Raw genomic sequence first — 7,320 nt, forward strand, 5'->3', positions numbered from 1 at the left:
CAGATACCCTTTAGCAATATGCAATCTACAGGTCAGGCAAAGAAAAACAGGATGAATTGAAGTTTGTTTCATTCAGTCTTGCTGTGGTGGGGCTGGACTCTGAAGAGTATTTTGTTTATATTGTGTTACCTTTGGAGGTAGTCAGCTTCTCTCTGCTTGTGAGTCACTTGTTTTCTACAAGGCTACAAGGCTGCTGTTTCTACATATGGGCCAAGTTGGATAAAGAGCAGTACTGCGTGTACTTGTCTTGACTCTTCTGATTCTCCAAAGAGACAGACTGAACCCTTCAACAGTCGCCCAGTGCAAACATGTGCACCCAATACGACCTTCATTGTCATCTTCCTCAGTGGAATCTTAAACAACTCTTAAGAAATGTAGTTCTTGGTAGAATTCCAGTCAGTTTCAGCAGAGTGGTTTCTTTCAAGGAGTAATGGGTTTAAGCTGAAGGAGGGTCGATTTAGATTAGATGTTAGAAAGAAATTCTTTACTGTTAGAGTGGTGAGGCACTGGAACAGGTTGCCCAGAGAGGTTGTGGATGCCCCATCCCTGGAAGTGTTTAAGACCAGGCTGGATGAGGCTTTGGGCAACGTGGTCTAGTGGAGGGTGTCCCTGCCTGTAGCAAGGGGGTTGGAACTAGATGATCTTTAAGGTTCCTTCCAACCCAAACCATTCTATGATGATTTCTTTCTTTTTTCTTTTAATTTATTTAAATATCGATCTCTCTGCATTGTTCTCTGTCATGAGTCTGGAAGGTTGGAATTGGGTGAAGTAACAATGAATAGCAGGCACTGTATTTATTTTAACCTAATAGTTTTACTATTACTTGTATTATTATTTACAAGTATTATACTATACTTGTATTATTACTTACAAGGCAGAACTTCTCTATCATTTATAAAGTTTGTGCAGCCAGTTGAAGTAGTACATATGTATCTGTGTGCATGTACATATATATTCTTAGTCCCAGTCTTGTGCTTTATGCATACCCATGCTATTATTTGACAGATTATTTATGTATGTTTTCAGTCTAAACAAGCAGAGTGTATGTCTGTCTTCCCTTTAGAAGTGCTTACAGCATGAAAGATACTGTAACGGATGATGTTTGTGCTTTGCAAGATGCAGTATGAAGTAAATCCTTAACTGTCTTTGTAGATCACAATTTTTTTAATGTTTTTACAAAACTGCGGCATCATCTATTGTGTGCATATCCAGAGAATTAAGGGAAAAATAACCTCTTAATTACACTTGTACTGAATCTTTTACAGTGTATTTACAAACTGCAGCGGGATAAGGTATTTCTGTATCTTCTGTTCTCTGCATTAAAGCCAGTAGAAATGTCCTGCATTATTAGCCACTCTAGCATTGCATTTACTCTGTAATTTATTTTCAGCTGAGAGAAGGCAGATGATATAAGGCAGGATTTAATTTTCAATTTGACAGTGGGAGAAAAACTTCCATTACTTTCTGGTATCAGCTTCAAACCTTCATGTTGAAATAATGCTTTTAATGCAGCTAGAGCTCTGTGCATTATATTCATGTTACATTTGTTTAACTCCTTGATGTGAAGTGTGATTCAGACCTGATTTTCATGTAAATCAAAACCTTGTTATGTTGCTGGAGTGATGTAAAATATCATTTGTCCTGGATGAATGTCCTCTGTGGCATCTGTGTAGACTTCTATACTTAAGACACCCTTACAGTTGAATAGAGAGATGAGAGATGATGAATGATTAACAGTTGGAGTCACATTCTGTTGCAGAGGAGGACAAAACTGTGGAAAACCGCTATCTCCTCATTATTGCCTTGCAGGTGCAGGAAGGTCATGGCTGAGCATGCACAGCTGCATCTTACATTTATTTTGTTGTGCTTTGCACTGGCATTCTGTGGTTCTTGGCTGTCATTCTGGTTGAAGCAGATCAGGCAGAGAATGATAAATTTCTTATTAAATGTAGCTCTCAGACTGCAGGTGAGGGAAAAAACTGTACAATGTTCTGAGGTGTTCACAAGGCATATGCCAAGCTAATGGAGGAATGGCACGCATGGATATGAAAACATATTTCTACTTTGCTGCTTTTTGCTTCAAAAAACTTTGTGCAATCTACTTGAGAACAGTGAAAAGTCTTTGAACTTTAAAGACTGGGTTTTGGAAGAAAACGTTATTATAAGAAGGAGTAAACTAAAACTTCCTAGAGGATTTCTTGATGGAAAAAGTTTGAATTCAAATCTTGAAATATTCTGTCTCAGTCCAAAGGAGAATGATGATACTAGCATACATAAGTAGCAGCGAACTAATGATAATACTCCCTGGTTATGATTAGGGCTTTATTTAACTCTGTTTTGCACATACTTGTTTTATGATACTTTTTTTAGCTTGCTGTTTCACTTAGCTACATGTGCTATTTGGCAGTCTTAGCTGAATACTGTGAGAATTTAGTCGGAAAACAATTTTCAGTCTTACGAAGTCAAAAGCATTTTTTTCTGAATGTTTGAAGGAACTTCTCTTCTGAGAAAGTAGTTTTCAGGCCAGATTTTTGCTTTCTAGTTCTCTGTCACTTTAGCTTCAGAGTAATCTGAAGTCAGCCATTATTGATTCATTTTTAAAAAGTATTTTTCATAGTCATAAATGCTCAAATTTTCTAAATCAATTCATTGTTGATAACATGCATTACTTTATTCATTACTTCTAGGAAATATGCTGAAAAAGTTTTTAAGCAAGATGTGACAAAGGCTTAAGATGAAAAATACTTACACATACTTAAATTTTCAATCTTACCATAATAGCTGGTACATTCTGTGTGTACTAGGAGAAGCATATGCAATCCTGCTAGTCATTATGCACATATACAACTTCAGATATTTAAGTAATTGTATTTGCTTCAGTGGGACCATTACATGAGTCGAACTATTTGGCTACTGTAAAAGTCTTTGCAGGACTTTGATCAGCCCTCAATGAAATCTTTATAGAGTGGTTCTCATTGAAATTAGAGGACATTTTAATTTCATTGTAGGTTAAAAAACAAACAAACAAAAAAAACCCACAAAAAAACAATGGATGAAATTTGTTGGGATCCCAAGAGATTGTAATGGGCTGCATTTTAAAATCCTGCCCTGGAATCTGCACTGCAGAAGAAATGATACTATATCTACTCTGACATAGAGTTCTGAACAGAAGTATACATGCATAGAATTACAGTGAGGAGGCTGCAAAAACCTCAATTGCATCTAGAATATCAGAGGAGATGGAGGGAAAGGGCACGTAAGGTCCTCAATTCAGTAGTAATGATTCCAAACATGAACATACATTGAGACAACCTGAAGTCTCTTAAATATTCACAACTCTTTAGCTGCCATATTAATAGCTTATGTTCCCTAGTACTGCAGCACAATGGCTCATATTTCCCCTTCATTGTAGATACATTCCACTTGACCTGAATTATCATAGAATGGTTTGGGTTGGAAGGGACCTCTAATATCGTCTAGTTCCAACCTCCCTGCCATGAGCAGAGACACTCTCCACTAGACCAGGTTGCCCAAAGCCCCATCCAACCTGGCCTTGAACACTTCCAGGGAGGCATGGGGCATCCACAACTTCTCTGGGCAACCTGTTCCAATGTCTCACCACACTCATAGTGAAGAATTAAATGATCCTGAATTTGACTGCATCAAAAATTTCAATACACATGCCATAATCAAATCTGGATGTAAATAAATTTATATTCTCAATGAAACAACAGTATTGCTCTCTGTGAGTGATTTTTGTTATGCACAAATGTTCATGCGTTTCTAGGTGGACTAAAGAAATACCAAAGTCATTACAAAGATTAGGCTAACAACAAGCTTGAATCCTACTACTGTACACTGTTGTAATGAAGAAAGTTTTGCAGAGGACAGAAAGCAGGGCAGAATAAGTAGCATTAGAAAGTTCTCTCTAACTGGATGTATAAGTAAGATGCCATTCAGATGGGAAAACTAATATTCTAATGACACTCTCTAGAAACAGAAAGTTATCAGTGGGATGCTTACCATATGTAAGGAAGGCATTAGTCATAGTTTAGACACTTTTTTTCCCTAATAAAGGTGATATTGGTGGAGGCAGGAGATGGAACGTTGCACAGAGCTAATACATTTGATGCCATCTTAAGTGCATAAAACATGGGGCTACACTGAACTCCTAAGCTCCCTCTGTAAAGAAACTGCTTTACAAAACTAACATAATGAAGAGTAATTAGAAATGTTTGTATTTTCTTAAGGATCTAAGGAGAGACTAGATTTTGGTCTAGATGTTTTTCTTGTTTTACAGCTGCCTGAATCAAAAGGAAATAGTGAATAATTGTTGCATGGGACCACTGCCTTGACAGCATGTGTTTGTATTTTCGATGTTCAAAGAATGCTATAGTCTAATCTATGCTTCAGAGGTTAACGGGAGGATTTCAGTGATCATGTCCCTTACAGGAGCACTGGAAGTGGAGAGTTAAGTAATTTTTATGCAGAACATTTTGATTTTATTCCTGTGTAAAAGTACCTATTGATGTAATACTCTAAATATTATGAACTCCTTATTCTTTGTATTAAAAAACAAATCCCTTTTTGGTCCCTTTTAATGTCTCATAATCTCATATCTTTCTTCCCAAATAGATAGAAGCATTTTTACTGTGTGATGTCTCCCCACCCAGAGTATTTGATATTAAAGATTGATTTGATAGGTCTTCCCAATGCTTCAGAGCCAATATGCCTCCATTTAGCTTGCATATTTGTTTCATGAAATCTTCTTGTTGGAATGTATTTGCTTTTTCCCAGGTTTGAGCTTAACAAGCAAGTATATGAGATTACCTGGGGAAATAAAATGCAAATGTGCTGAAGTGTTTGACCAATAATGATACAACAAAGAAGGTAAACCTCCTCTTCCCCCCCCAAATCTTTAAGATTGATTGCAGATTGATATCACTGCAAAAATGAGGCCTTCTATAAAGTTAGCACTTCTGTATAGTTCCAACAACTTGCAGAAACAATGAAACTGAGACTGAATGTTCAGATGTCTGGTAACTTCAGTAGATTTTCATAAAATGTGAAAACTTCTCTGCAGTGTCATAATTTGGGGTATACCTGTACACCTGATCTTGATGGCAGTGCTATAACAAAGTAGAGACCTTTTTATTAATTTTTACTTGGGAAAAAATCATAATAGAATCTATAAACCACATTCAGTCAGAACAAGAGCCAACAGCACTGTGTCAGAAATAATTTAGTCTGTCATGCCCATGGGTCTGTTGGCATTGCACTCTGGAGAATGTTCGAAGGACAGGTTTTCCCAAGAGCTAACTACAGTCGAGCTCTTTCTTCTTTTCTTACAACAAAACAGCAAGAAAGAGATAAAAAGCCCTTCACATTCAGAGCCCAGCAGGTCAACATGTTTTGGTTTGGCATTGTCTTTAGCTGTTTCAAAATAAGCCATGCAGTTTTTGCTAATGCTTTCACCTCTGAATACTTTACTGCTTCCAAAGGAAACTTTTACAAGTTAGAGTTCATGAAAAACAAACTTCAGGTGGAGGGGACAGTTGTTTTTGTGATGAACAGCATTTCAGAAATTGCAAGTTTTTGGAAGGCAGAAATTACATTTTCTTCCCTCCTTGATTTTTAATCTTTGTTTCAGTCGCCCTGGAATTAAAGGAAAAATGGAAATGTTAACAGGCTGGAACAGGATGGATGAGAGCAGTATACATTTCACTCCTTGTCTGTGTTATTTTGCTCTTCAGTTTCTTTTGATTCTTCAGCAGATACTGATAGAGGTGTCACATGTGGCTGGAATTTATGTGGATGACAACTAACACAAGGGTTGCTCAATAGATAATACTCAAGAAATTCCTCCTCCGCTTCACAGTAAAACAGTCTTATTTGTCTTGACTGGTAGCACATTGTGTTCTAGTATCAAAGACAGGCTCTGTTCTGAAGAGATATTTAATATTACTAAACTATGTATTATATCATCAAAGTGACTTTGTGATTCAAAGCAAAAAAAAAAAAAATCAGAGCAGTAATTAACCACTTTATAATCAGACACTATAAATTATGTTATGCCTGATGTTAGATCTATTTGGGTTTCATTTTGTTTTTCTTTTACACTAGCTAGTCCCATAAAATAGAGGTACTTCTGGACATATGTGCTTATACAGTTGTTTATCCCTTTTGTTAATTTCCAGGAGTCGAGACTATTGATCAACAGAAAGAATAGACCTAAAATTACAGTAATTTTTTTCCACCAGAGGCTTAATAAAATACCTGGTTTTGTGGGGGTTTTTTTGTTAACCCACAGCTCTAGGTAATTGAAAGTAGCTTCCATTTAGAAGCATGTGTGTGTTCAGAGAGTAATGCAACATAGCAGTTTTTACAAATGTAATATATACTCTTTGGCCTACTTTAGAAATGGATAATAAGAGTCAACTTCTGCTGAGGTCTTTCAGATGAGGAAGGGACACTGGTAATTTAATATTACAAGAAGAAATGGAGTGTACAGATCTAATGGAGTGAAATTTGTCTATTGGAATTTAGTAGCCCTGATAGAAGCAGTCTAATGCTCAAACTAAAATCTTCATGAGTGCTTAAATAAATGAGATGACCATACATTTTGTTTTCCATGTCTATGTTGACTTGACTTTTTAAATTGTAGTATGTATCATATTGAATGTTCCTGACAAATGCTATTGGCTTTCTAGTTACACAGCTTTTTACATTTGCTGTATCTGCTAAACATATTGGCTGGTTTGATCCAAAGTTTAAGAACTTCCTGATCCAAGATATTTGCAATTCAAGTTATTTTAATTTCTAAAAAGATTAAAGCTTTAATAGGAGTACCTTCAGAACTGAGAGAAGATAGTTCTTTTGAAAGCAGCTGGTGCCCTAAAGGGAAGGTGTAAAGGGTTGCACATGCCAGTTGGTTCTGAAAACTAAAGAGACGCTGCAAGAAGGGGAAGCCACTTTAACCCTTTGCCATGGTTTAACCCCAGTTGGCAACTAAGCCCCATGCAGCTGCTTGCTCACTCCCCCCATGGTGGGATGGGGGAGAGAATCAGAAAGGTAAAAGCAAGAAAACTTGTGGGTTGATATAAAGACAGTTTAATAGGTAAAGCAAAAGCAAAGCAAGACAAGGAATTAATTCATCGCTTCCCATCAGCAGGCAGGTGTTCAGCGATCTCCAGGAAAGCAGGACACGTGTAACAGTTACTTGGGAAGACAAAATGCTGTAACTCTGAACGTTCCTCCCCTTTCTCCTCCTTCCCCCAGCTTTATATGCTGAGCATGATGTCACATGGTATGGAATATCCC

Source organism: Balearica regulorum, chromosome 5, assembly GCF_011004875.1.
Source record: "Balearica regulorum gibbericeps isolate bBalReg1 chromosome 5, bBalReg1.pri, whole genome shotgun sequence".
NCBI lineage: Eukaryota > Metazoa > Chordata > Aves > Gruiformes > Gruidae > Balearica > Balearica regulorum.